At 43.4% G+C, this 13822-nt stretch overlaps 1 protein-coding gene across 2 annotated transcripts in view; it reads left to right on the top strand.

Moving 5' to 3' along the window:
* Nucleotides 1–5192: 5192 nt before the first annotated feature.
* Nucleotides 5193–13822, top strand: part of LOC308135522 (SPRY domain-containing SOCS box protein 4-like) — a 63743-nt gene continuing 55113 nt past the window's right edge. For both annotated transcript variants that reach the window (XM_080503571.1, XM_080503570.1), the window contains exon 1: nt 5193–5308. The gene's annotated coding sequence lies outside the window, so the exon portion shown is untranslated. The remainder of the gene's footprint in view (nt 5309–13822) is intronic.

The following is a 13822-nucleotide window of genomic DNA, read 5'->3' as shown; positions in this document are numbered from 1 at the left end:
TGAAGATGAAAGTCCTCTCCCAGTCTTTACATGGATGCATATATCAGGAGATTCATCTGCATCTGCCCTTTTATGACTGCTTTTTCCAACGTCCATCCAGATTCCTCCTCTCTGAGGCCATTTGGGGAGATTAAAAAAAAAAAAAAAAATGCAATCTGCTGCAGAGGAGGCTGTTTTTTGAACAACTTTAGCTTCAGAAACCCATTTTCCAATTTGTTATTCAATTCTAACTCCTTTCTGCGTTCAGTTAGTATGCCGGACCATGGGAGGGCGCTGCAGCTTGATTTTATAATGAAACCACACAGATATATGTGCAGAGAAAAATACGCTATAAACGTGAAGGAAATTGATAAAACCCGACATCTGTATGGACTGTTGACGCACGGGATGCTATCAGGGGTGAGTCTCAACTATAAAACTACTGATATGGACGGTAAAACTAGAATACTGACTGCGACTCAAACTACTACGGATCCGCCATGTTTGTTTACAAGTGGATGAACAGAAGGAGGGGGAGAGATATGCGCATGTGCAGTAAGAGCGCTCTGTAGGAAATCGCCCCAATGGAGGAACCCAGTGCTGCCCCAGTTTAGGGCTGAGGGTCGCTGAAGAAAAAATAAATAAATAAACACACAGAAAAAAAAAAAATCCCATTTGTAATACTTTTTGTAATACTTTTAATGACTAGGTAGCATGTCTACGATTTACATTTATTGGTCTTCATTCAGTAATCTGCAATTTAAATAAAAAAAAAAAAAAAAGTGAATTCATAAATGAGGCTAAACCTGGAAAAAAAAAAAAAAACATTGTAATGCACCCAAATCCAAAACAAGGTTTTCTGTCCTCTCCAGTCAGATTTGCTCGGTCACTGAAATGTATCTGGGGAGGAAAAAACACTATCGTCTAACTGAGAATCGTCTATCTGGGATGACACCCATTTTTTTAACTGTAACTTCAACTGAAACTCCGCATTCAACCTTTATCAGGCATCAGTGGCCATTTTTAATAGCTTTCAAATTCCTACCAATTATAGAATAATAATGCTTCCAATGAGTCTTATCAATGGAAAATTGTGATTATATAGAGAGGCAGTTGAGTCGATTTACTCCCAAAATGCGAACAAAGGTTTTAGTGACAAGTGATTTTTGCTAACATCAGTCTGACAAGTCATTTAAATGAAGGTGTTTCAAACGTCTTTGCACTTTTCATTGAAATGCAACTTGATGATCCCACATGCCTAAAAAGAATTGATCCCAGTCCTTTACTTATTGTCCTTTTGTAACAACCCCAGCTACCAGAAGTTGGGGTGGGGGGTAATTTACCATATCAAAGCCAGTCGGAGGTCTCAGTGTGTCTGTGGCCATTTGAATGGGCAGTTTGTTATCACACTGTGTGGATTTCTGTTTAAAACACCAGGACGTCTCTGTATGAAAGGACTGGTTCACATGCCTGAACCGCCAGAAATAAAGACACTTCAGCAATCCGACCGGCCAAAGTTATAACTTCTCATCAGGGTGTTCGTTTTATTTCTCAGGTTTCAAGTGATTTGCCTTAAAAAAAAAAAATCTAAGGGGTTTTATTATGTACTGCAAAAAACTAAGATGGAAAAATGTAAGTTTCAGGGTTCTTGTGCAATCTTCATCTTGTGTGAATCAATCCTGGTCGGGGTGGTAACTGTTGGCCTGTATGGTGCATAAAAGGCAGAATCAGAACAAAAATCCTATGGGTATTGAAGAATTCTATAGCAATTAACTACGTGAGACGAAAACATGTGTGGCTTCTACCTGGCTTCCACCCCCGTGAAGCCGATGACTCCGAAACTAGATCCCATTCTTTACTGGTGCACGGACAAGCCGAGACGAGTTGTCCTTGGAATCGTCTTTATGACACTGCCAGTTGATCAAATGATAATCCACCCATCCTTATATGATGTTTTTAGACGCATAATGACTGGCAGCATGCTGTATCCGCCTGAAATATGCTCATCCCATCTGGCTAATACGCACAGACTGATAATGATATTCCACATGTCACTCAATGTGGCCTCAGATAATCAACTGGTTCATGTGAAACGTTGCCAGATTGGAGTCTCAGACTTTGCTGATGAGCGGAAGAGGAACCGCCGCTTTAACTTTGGAGGGTCTTGAAACCCAATAAACCCAGAGAGTCTGTGACAATTGTTGTGTTCTAAAGGAAATAAAACAAGACATGAGCGCCTTGCCATCAAATTTGGACTCGGACAGACTACCGCAACCAGGCTTGATTCTACCTCTTCTCAAATTTGCGAAAGCCAGAACTTCTGAATGAACTCATTTTAAATCTGTAGGAGTCGGAATAAGACTGAACATTGGACAGTGTCTGTACAACTCGGCAGACTCTTGTGACTCTCATCTGTGAGTGTTTTGAGTGTTTTTCAATTCTGCTGAGATTATAGTTGACCGATTCTGTTCATTTTTTTTGCAATATACCTACGTGAAAATAATAAAAAGTAAAAATAAAAAGATCGCATGGAGCAAATTCAGACCTCTCAGAACAGAAACGCTTGCTGTGTTCAGTGACACTGTGATCCTCTTCTGCATCGTGTGGATTAATAGTGGGACAACGGCGAGAAAGGAAGGGAATTTGTGATACAGAGGAAACAGCGGCCATACATCCCGGTGAAACGTAGAATGCAGAGATGGAAATGTGTCGGGGGACTCGGAGAGGATTTGGTGCAGCCCAGTTCGGAGATCAGCTTCCTGGGGAGTCGTTACCGGTGAAAAGCAGACAACACACTTTAACCTGCAACCCTTCCAGCCTGGTTTACAGACAATAGACGAGCACAGGGCTCGGCTCTCTTACACAACAGCCGCATTTCACTGCCTGTGCACACACACGGCATGGGAACTGTGAGTCACATTCAGCTGAAGCTGCCTCACTGAGATCAGCTTTCTCTTCAACTTTATGAGCGCCAGACCCTTTACTGTCTGCGGTGACAGATTGTGGATGGACCTGGTACGTTCTCTCCGGTTTTCGTGGCTGGGGTGCAGCTCTGGGTTTAACGGGCAGGCGATTGATCTCTTCATCTGACTTACTGCTTGTAAATCAAGCAGACCTATGAAGAAATGTCACAATAGTGACTTTATGACTCAGTCTGAAGAGGAAGGGAACATCATCTGTGTGTCAGATGAGGTTATCTCAGTGTCGTTAACCACGTCGTCTTCAACTCGCTGCCTGTCGTTGGAACTGATTTGAGGCCAGCTGCTCAGGGAAGTCCACGTTACACATTGAGCCCTTTTCCATGCAAGCCTCTATCACTCGTGTTCACGATCCTGTTAACAGGTGAGGTCCCCACCTCTGTCATTGGACTGGGAGTTCGGAGGGGGACTTAACGTGGACGCCAGCCACTTGTCTGATGGCCAGTCTGACTGAACAAGCCTGAGTTTACGTGGCGCTTTACTGCACGTGAGGATCGCTGTGTTGGTAGTGAGACCTGCGAGCTGTGTGCGAGCCGGGATTCGGATAGAACAGGGTTCATCTCGGCCATAAAACCAGTTTTTTATGTGGCGAGAGCGAGGAATAAAAAGGTCAGTCTTGTTGTACAAATCATTTAAAGTCTCTTTTCTGATTCAAACTGGTACAAAAACAATGCATCAGATGTTGAAACTGGAACATGCTCCATCTGAAGACTGAAAATGTAAATGTTGGGACAAGAGAAGATTCATGTGTCCTGCATTGATGATTCCTTAATAAAAAAGAAAAGAAAGGAAAAGCTCCCTGTAGGCAACCAGTGGCACTGCAACATTGGATCCTTGTTGACACAACATTATCAAGTGAAAACAGAAAACCTTTGCTGCATTCCAGGTGGCCATTTACATGACAACGGTGCTCAGAGCCACTGAAAATGCAATTTTTGAAAAACACTGCGTTCTTCTGGACGATAACAACAATAGCAGCCAACGGAGTGACACCAGTCAATGTTCACTTGGGACGTCGTAGTTTTATCAATGAGTTCCCCATAATAACGATCCACCTTTGTTGTCTGTCCACACAAATATCTGTGTACTCACTGTTTTTAATGTTTAAGTGCATGTGTGTGTGTGGTTTCATGACAAAAACAACCACCAACTACATAGTTTTCAGTGTTTCTGACCTTTCTGTGTAAATTGACATTATTTTCAAATAATTTCTGAGTAAATGCAAAACCTTTCTGAAATGAAAAAGCAAAAATGACGTATTGTCACTTGAAACGTTATGTAAATGGGTCGTATATAAGTCAAATCCACTTTAGATTTACTTGGTATCGAATCAGAAAGTACATCAGTAGTGTTGCGCATTACTTGATTAATTTATTACTTTATAAAGAGTTATTTCCTACACTGCATTCATCACAGATACTTCCAGAAGACGCAACATGAAGATGAAAATATGCAGGTCATGAATTGGCCTGGGGAATTGAAGCTTCATGAAATAAATAGGTGTGTGGCTTCAGAACTTTCAGTATTATGGAAGAGAATTAGGGTCACTGAAGGAAAAAACAAATAAGGAGGCTAAAGAAAAAAATCTCATGTGCTTCAGAAAAATTTGAAATTTCAAGTCGAGGTAAAAAAAAAAAAAAAAAGAAGAAAATCCACACGGTCCAGGGGTGATTATAAAATGTATTAATATTAACCGAGGAAATCGTGTGTAAAATCACATGTCCATAAGCAGTAAACAACCCCATACAGAAGAATTAAGTGATTTAATGTGATTTGACATCCACGGGCATTTTGAAGTGCATAAGGTTGTTGTTTTCTTTTAACCTCCGAATTTTGTCTTTCTTCAGTGACACTAATACTCTTACTTGACATAACATTGGTGTTTGTTTTGTTTTTTATTGTTTATTTTGTCGCGATTGTTTTTCTTTTTCACCCTTTGGAGGAGGGGGCGGTGGAGGGTGCCAAAGGACTTTAATGTTGCCGCGAACCTGACGTCAGTCACCTTTCCCTGATCCCGGATCTGTTCAGCCAATCAGCGGCGGCCTGGTGCTCAAGAGCGGAGCTGGGAGTCGCGGAGCACGCAGCAGGAACAAAGAGAGCCTCCTCTCCTCTCCTCTCACATCCACACGGGCTGACTGGACGAGTCCCCCGTCCCCCCCTTCCTCTCTGGACAAAACTCTCCTCTTCAAGAAGTGAAAGCCAGCCCGTGAGGAGGCTCGTGACGACCGCCGTTTAGTTTACCGAGGGAAAAGAGGAAACTCGCAGACACAGGAGGAGGAAAAACAAAACAAAAAAAGGACGTTTTGTCGCTTTTCCTCAAGACGTGAAACATTCCCGGTGTTGCGACGCAGGTAAGTTTTGGCGTCTTTCTTCCGTTTGTCTCGGTGGAATCCTAACGCGAGGTTGGAGACGTCTAACTTTCTCTCAAGTTGTTTTCCTCCACAACAGCGCCTTTCTTGTTCTACCGGCTCCGATCCGGAGCGTCTCTCCCCGGGAGTCCGCTGGAGAATCCGGCCAGAAACACGCCGAGACTCCCGTTCAAAGTATTTCCTCATTGTCTGGAAGTCACCCTGTGATTCGGTCCTTAGTTTATAATGTCAGCCTCGGTCTAACTTGTTGAACAGCAACGACTGGTGCTGGGAGATGAGCGCGTGAATCACACGTTTTTTTGTTTTTTTTTACCTGTGTGAGGAAGTCAGTCCAGCCACAGAGGCACGAAAACCTCTTGTGAGGAAGGTGGAAATATGATCTCTTCTTTTTTCTTTTTTTTTTTGACTCCTCATTCAAGAGACACGAGCGGATCCCCCCCTTCACCCATTCATCCGTCCAATCCATGTTATTTGCGCGTCCTTGAATGAATGTAAGCAGGGCGGCTTTAGACGAGTCCAGGTGAGCACACAGCCAGGGACAGGAGGGGACGGGACTCTTTTCATGGTGCCTCGTGTGGTTTTTGAACTCCTGCCCAAATATCCAGGGCTATAAACGCTTCTGCCATCTGCCTTGCCCCTCGTGGGCACGGCCAGGCTACTGTCCAGATCAAGTGTGATGAGAGACTTGGTGTGGGCGGAGGACAGCAGATGGTGAGGTGGAGGACGGAGCCGGCTGATGTGGTCGGAACCCCGGGGACTGTTGTGGTTGTTGGAGTTGTTTTTCAGTTGTGGCTGGTGTTGATTTTATATGGGGAGAAATAAAGACTGGGTTCCTCATCAGGCAGTTGGAGCAGGGTATTTTCAAATGAGGGGTGAGGTGGTAGAAAGATTCAGAGGTGGAGGAGGGCTGCAGCAGAGGTGGGGGGGGGATGCCTTTATACCACAATAAAGGCACAATAAAGATAAGATAAGATAAAAATAAGATGTTTTGCTTTTTCGTTTAATACGCCTTTCACGTTGGGATAGTTTGGGACTTGGTTCACTTTGAAGGGGTGTCGCATCTTCGTTTGGTTTGGGTGGCGTTCACATTCAGTTTTGAGACAGGACCGGACCGAACCATCTGTAAAGTGTCACATAGTTATACCAGCTGCTAGTTTGGGGGCGCTGTCCAGAGAGGAAGGAAAAAAGAAACCCGGCTCATTGGTCCGAACAGAAATGGGAAGTCAAGCAGCTTTAGCCCATGTTGGCTAGGCTAGGTAGCTCGTGGCTAATGGGAAACTTCAAACAACCCGATGTGTATATATATATATATATATATATATATATATATATATATATATATATATACACTTATATATGTCTGCAGGCCAGATATCAATAAGCGCCTTTTTCTTTACTTGTTCCTCACTACTCCGCGTCTGTTCATGGGATATTTTCCCAACTTTTTCTTTCTCGGTCTGCTTCTTCTGATTTGCGAGGTTAGCCGTTTCTTTACTACCCAGAATGCATTGCACACGTCACATCCTCCCCCGTCCTCTCATCCCACCCGCAAGAAAGATCACTTGTAAAGGAACCACTTCCTCACGACTCCACGTCGGTGCACGAGCCATTTTCCAGGAAAGAATAAATGTTACAGGACTCCTGCTTCTTTTTTTTTCCCCGCCTCTTTTTCCGATTCGCACACCAATGGTGCAGACATCTGTATGAACAGACGGCCAGGTTGGATTGTTCTTACTGGTGACTCTCAACTATAGAATTAGTAGAATATGGATCACCAGTCATGACACGGGTTGTTGTTATTGTTCATCTATTTGTGCATGTGTATTAACAGTGTTTCTGCAAATTTGTGTTTTCAAAAGGTTGCATTTTCAGTGGCTCCGTGTCACCGTTGTCATGTAAATGTGGACAGAGTTTTTGTGAAGAACTCCTGCTACAAGTATATAAGATGAATGTTTTTTGGGGAGCATGCAGTTTGGCTTTCTCAAATCGCTCTCCATAGTGAATTTATTAGGAGATACAGAAACTATTCTGGAGCAATCCCAGGAGTTTCAGATTAAGAGCCTTCCTCTTTCAAACACGGTAGTGACCCCTTGGTGGTGGGATTCTGTTTAACGCCCTTATTCAGTAACCTCTTGTCCACCACTGTAACAGAGACACATTGAAAATAATAAGCTTTAGTACAAATCCTTTTGTGTAAAACTTCTGGAGGTTGAAAACTATGTACGGACTCGCCAGATATTTTGAACTACCAGCATCTGACTTGCATGAGAATGGATTGCGAGTACATCTTAACGTGAGAAGCAGCAGAAAGTCAGACATTCAAACAACAAAAGGCGTTGGAGTGAGAGAGTGAGTGTCTGGCTTCAAAGGTAAAAGGTCATAATGGTCTTTGCGCTGAAACTTCTGCTCTAGTATGACGAGTGTTTTTGGTGTGAACTCTCATCTTTATTCTGTTTCTACCAGATCATATCTTCTCATCACAGAGGAACTAATGACTCCCAACCTTTTGACCCCAGTGGCTGCTTCAGTGTGTGTGTGGGTGGCATGATGTGTTTGGGAGTATGGCGTTTAAGTTCACCCACAGGCTTCACAAGAGAAGGGAATCGACTTTGCTTTCACGCTGCACTTGGTGTTCGTTTACTACCCAAAATGCATTTCTGCACTCAACGTCACGTCAGGTCACTTGCAAGGGAACCGAGACCGACGTTTCAGGCGGACCAGACTTCACTTCTTTGATCCGGATCGGAGTCCGGGGAGCTTTCACACCTGCCCAAACGAAGCGAGCTTCCCCCGAAACGAACTCTGGTCCCGACATTGCTTGGTGTGACCACGTCCTTAGTCGTTCTTTCAATCACAATATTTACCCTAACTGTTCAGACACTTTCATATGCTTTCTGGGGATTTAGAGGATTGTCTGTAGTCACGTAAAGTCACTTCAACTGAGATGATAATTATATGTTGTGTGCCTGCGAGGACCTGAGCAATTATCTCTCTTTTTTTTTGCTTTGGGGCAATTGTTCCGCTGCAGCAAAACAAAAGTGTTTAACTTTTTTCTTTCTTTCTTTCTTTTTTTTTCAGCAATCGGTTTTTCCTTTATAGGTGATTACAAAAAGAATATACTATGAAAAGAGTGAAAAAGTAACACATTATCTTGCCTTTACCACAGTGATAATAAATTGTCTTGTGACACCGTAGGGACTGATTTCACACTTGCTTGTGATCCTGAGATTGGCGTGTATGTGCTGACAGGCCGATGCTCGTGACGCAGGTTAAACATGCGTCATTCAATCCTACTTAATGACCGCGGCTGAATGACTGTTTAAATTCGGACTGTTTATCAGATGAGTGTGGGTCTTTGCTGCGGAGTGCCCTTCAAATACTCTTCTGGGTGTAGGTACACGCTCTTGTGGTAAATTCTCAGCACAACGCAAATCGTCTTAACACCCTGCTTGTTGTGATGTTTCACAAATCCTGAATAAATTGACTCAAGGAGGGTTAATTGCTATTCATTTTTCCATCTGACTGCAGAACACTGGTTTTTCTTCTTTAGATTTGACATTTAAGTCTACATTTGGAAGATTTTCCCAGAAGTTACAGTGGTGTTCCAACTGAATACATTGAGGGGACTCATTAAGATTAACTTGAGTTAATGCTTTATATTTTTAACTTTTCGTGTGAAGACATTTCTGTCTGTACAAGGGATCTGAAGCTTCTTTGTCTGGATGTCGAGGTGAGATAAGGTCATGGATTTGCTTGTATACATCTCTTTCATTGCGTTTTTTTCGGTTTAATTTTTTCTGGTTGCACAACACTGCCGCTGCAGGTAATCTGTGGACTCTGCGAAAACCTGCCAAATTACATTAGTATCTGTCGTGTATAGTGTCGAATATATTTGGGCTTTTTGGTCTCAAGGCTGGAAAGTATAGGAGTGCGGTGAGAGCTTTTACGGCCTGAGGGGGGAGGAAGCTGTTGATCAGTCTGGTTATTGTCTTCAAGCCAGAACAACCTGTCAGGCTTCAACAGAAACTGTTTCACTTGTTTCCTTCAGTGAAAAGAGTCACCCCACTTAAACAGACAGTGGTGACGCTCTTCCAGACGGCAGCAGACGCAAGCTGCGATAATTTGACCCAGTTCATCCATTCAAGCTTTAAACATTTAGGATAAATTACAGCACCATTTTATCAGCCTGTCGCCTCAGCGGGAAAGATCATTTCAGGTCAGTGCTGAGTAGCTGCCATAAGCTATGATTGAATTTCTTGCTGTTGAAGCATGGAACCAATCGGCAGATCACCCTCAATGTGGTTTCAACCTTTGTACCTGGAGCCTTTCAGGTTGTCTCTAAGAAATGCTGGGGAAGTATTACAGCAAAGCCTAAAAATATACGACCAGATGTTTTCAACATAGAAGCCATGAGCTGATAATTGGATGACCGAAGAGCTGGTCAAGCCTCTCTGATCTCTGTTGCCTTTACAAGAAGGTCCCTGCCCCCACATTTTCAAGTAAAAACACAAAAACTTTCATTGCATTTTGGGTATCTGTTTGCACGACACTTTCCTCAGAGCGGCCGAAAAAACACAACTTTATGGAAATGGCTCCCATGGTGGAGCTTTTGGAAAACAAATTGATTGTCTCCATGTAAACGGGGTAAGACCAACTTTTCTGCAAGGCTCATTCTGCACATGAGTTGGGAGTCACCTGGAATCGTATTCCCCAACTGTGTCATCTGTACATATGAATGTCCGTGTTGTCATCCATTGTTGATGTTTATAGTGTAGCATTCTGTGTGTGTGTGTGCGTTTCTGCTGTTTCTGTGTAAACAGTTGTTGTTTTCAAAATGTTGCCGTAAAAACCTTTCTAAAATGAAAAAATGCGTTTTCCCTTGTAGTGTAAACAGGGTCACCGATCTGTGCTTCAGCGTTTTGTCTTAATTTCAGGAGCAAAAGTCCTCACTTTCAGAATAAATACATTCCGCACAATGTCCACTCATTTAGATGGTCGGTTTTCCCGCCAATGTTCGATTTCAGATTCAGAAATTTAACACCCCAGAGAGTACACCGACTGTCTCATACGCTTTATTGGTATAGCGCCTTTCAACAAAAAGGCAATTCAAAGCAACGAGGAAGGTGAATGTAGACATAAAAGCTTTTTCTTTTTTTGTGTGTGCTCAAGGAAATGAATAAGTAAGGTCAAATCGGATTGAAAATAGTCGCTCCCACTGATTGAAACTCCTCGCTGGTCTTCTACAGAGATCTCGATCTCTGTCTTTCTCCTCCATTCAATAGGCAGATTAGTAACTAGAGCAGAAACCTTGAGGCCGCCTGGCCAGAGGACTGAAGCAGTGCCCCAAGCCAAATGCTAAAGAGAGAAACGGGGACATAAATGACCAATTGCTTTTGGATAAATCGTTTAATGGCCTGATCTTTTGGTGCACCTGCTGAAAATAAAAGCCAACAGCTGGGCTGCCACAGAAATGTGCCAATCATCTTGGAGCGAGCATGAATCCAGCTGCAGCCTCTCTCCGTCAGCCTCCCGCTGCTACTGTCATAAGCCCGGCCGAGCACTGATTATGATAATGAGGGTTCAGCCAGATCTGCTGCCTGAGGCCCGGGATGTGCCGGGGGAGACTCGCTCCCCGCCACGACCACATTCGTTTTGCCAGCTTACATCTCTATTTCCGTTGTGCCACCGCCAATTAAAACGGCGTGCATGTTTTAGAGTTTGTCTTTGCAACTTTGTGGTGGTCTGACTTGAAGAAAACAGCACGCAGCCGATTTAACCTTTTTCATGGCGTTACTGGCATTTGAGCGTGGGCTGCTTTTTCATTGATGACCTGCAGTGCGTGATGTTATTTACAGTGTGTTGTAGCGGCTCTGCAGCGGTGTTTGACGTTGGTTTGATGGCACTGTTGTTATTCGAGCTAGGAAATGTCAAAAAATGGCTGCAGCCTGCGTGCCTATGGAAGCACGGTGTAAAAGTTGTGATCTGACATACAAATACTGGGTAAAAATATAGTTTCAATTTCTATGCTTATTATTCAGAAAATAAACACCGGCGTTAAAAGTGAACCTATAGAACAGAATCTTTCGGCCAATTACTCAAACAATTGACAAAATAATCTGTAAAATACTCCATTACCGAAATAATCAATTAGTGAGGACCGAGTGTCATTGATTTAAAAAAAAAAAAATGGTAGTTTGCAAATAAGCAGCTTCTAAGTGACAAACATTTAGATTTGATTATCTTTGAGCATCCAAAGTAAGTACTCCTAATCGCGCTGTAAAAACCTGGTATCCATGTATGAAATACTAGTTGTGTGCTCCTTCATACATCCAGTGGTATTTTCTTCATATTGTGAGTTTGTACAACCTTTTCTAAATGACTTGATTACAACATTAATCTATGAAAAATGACTCCTCACACTATGGCACATCTGTACTTAATGTAAATCATCACATTCCTGCACATACAACCTTTATTGACTCAGATCTGTGTGCAAAAGTCGGTCGAGGAATCAGTCTATCTCGAGATTTGACAAAACTAACCCCTTTCGAAAAAGAGATTTGCATAAATAGTGCCCTTCTTTAATTCACATAGTGGTATTTAAACTCATTTCCGGGCTTGGTACTTTGCCAATCGGCCGCATCGTGTCGGAAGTGTTTATTCCCCAAGATGCAAACATTTGATGCCGTTTGAAGGGTTTACATGTTGTAATTATCTCTTGGAGGGATTCCACACACACACACACTGATGGCGCTGTGCACTGCCAGCCCGCGCTGCCTCAGCAGTGCCGGGACTGCAGCCGTCATGTCTACTGCTGACTCAGCAGAATGTTAATGTCGCGAAATCCCATTAAAAGCAAACCGGCGCTGTACGGGGCGAGGCCGGGGGGGCTTTATGGGACAGCGGCTCGCTTTGAAAAAGGCCGGCAGCTCCCTGGCGTCCGCTCCGTGAAACTGAATCTAATCACTGGAGTGGCTCGCGTTAAACCGAACGGCTCTTTAAAGCGCCGCCACTCGTGTTTAGTTGCTCTCGAGCCCACTCGAGTGATTTTGTACAAGTGGGTTCAAGCGCCGATGGAGAGTAATGGTTTTTTTCGAGGGACTGCGTTGTTTTGAGTGAAATCAAAGAAATTAGTAATTTGTTGGCTCATTTGTCGTCATTGCGCTAGTTGGATTAATCAAAGAGCCAGAATTGCTTGAAGAGTGGTGACATTTTGTTTCAGATGCATTCCTGATCCTTTTTGGGGCTTGTCGGACAAGGCGATTTATGCCACAGAACTGCGTCTAAAACTTCTCTCGGCCCGAGTATTGCACCTTTCAAGTAGTTTTCCGAGCTCTGACTCTTGTTTACTGAAGTTTTTACTGATTCTCTGACACTATCGTCTTTGGCGGAGTGCCCAAGATCACAAGACTCCCGAAGGCATGTGATATTTTGAGGTTGTCGGAAATAGATTTGCACATATCACCAAAAACAAATAGGGTGTTTTTTTTTGGGCTGCACAATGTATTCTACAAATTTATTGGTATTACAATTTTCAAGAAAACTGTAATAAATCACTTCGAGGTCACCGGGATTGTGGGATGAACTAAATAAAATGTAAAACGACTCGATGCTCAGAGCCCCTGAAATTGCCCGTGAACTTTGCAAAAACGCTCCCATCTCTGTCTTCGTGGCAACGGGGGGAATGCGCAACTTTTTGACATTGCTAAAAATACCCCAAAAAATTCTAAAAAAAACCCAAAACATTTTCACTTGAAAAGCTGTCGAGTAAATGGGACCGAAAATAAAATCAGAGATCTGAGGTGTGCTCTGGCTTGTACAAGCCTTCAACAGCCTCTAGCGGGTGAAACTCCATACCCAGGTGGAGAAATATGTTGAGATTTGACTGAAGTGAATCCCAAGAAGCTTTATTAATTCAGTTGTTTTATTTTTCCCCTGCAGTCTTATCACTTGTGCTATACTCAGTCTCTCTGGCTTATTGGATTTTAATGAACTGCAGTCTGTTTTTTCTTTTTTCACATCGTGTCCCAGCTTTTCTGGAATAGGGGTTGATGCTTCGAGCCTCACCCGTCATCCTCTTTCCTGAGGCAGGCTGCGCATGATAATGGGAGAAAAGGTTCCCGCTCGTGTCACCGCTGAGGTTTGGATTCTCTCAGCTCTTTAGGCAGATGACGGATGTTCCTCTGAGCAGAGGGAGAGGGAGAGAGAAGTTAGCGGCGCTGTTTATCTTTTACATCTGACGAGGATGTGGTGTAAAAGCGCTCCCTTCTTGAAGAAACTCCCACCCACGTGTTTCTATACTGGTATACCGGAGCTCCGCATTATGTGCTGCAGCCAGCTCCAAACTCCTGTGAATGGAAATGACTCCCGACGGCGGTTACATCTTCTCGCGTATTCCACTTACTCACTACTACTCAACCTTGGTGGCAGTTGTGTCGCATCCTCGCCAACAACAGCGTCTGTTACAGGAGAAATAATCCATCTGCCCTCTGCACA

The sequence above is a fragment of the Blennius ocellaris genome (genome assembly GCF_963422515.1).
Source record: "Blennius ocellaris genome assembly, chromosome: 2".
Classification (NCBI taxonomy): Eukaryota; Metazoa; Chordata; class Actinopteri; order Blenniiformes; family Blenniidae; genus Blennius; species Blennius ocellaris.
The sequence above is the reverse complement of the archived record's forward strand: the minus strand, read 5'-3'. Positions and strand labels throughout refer to the sequence as shown.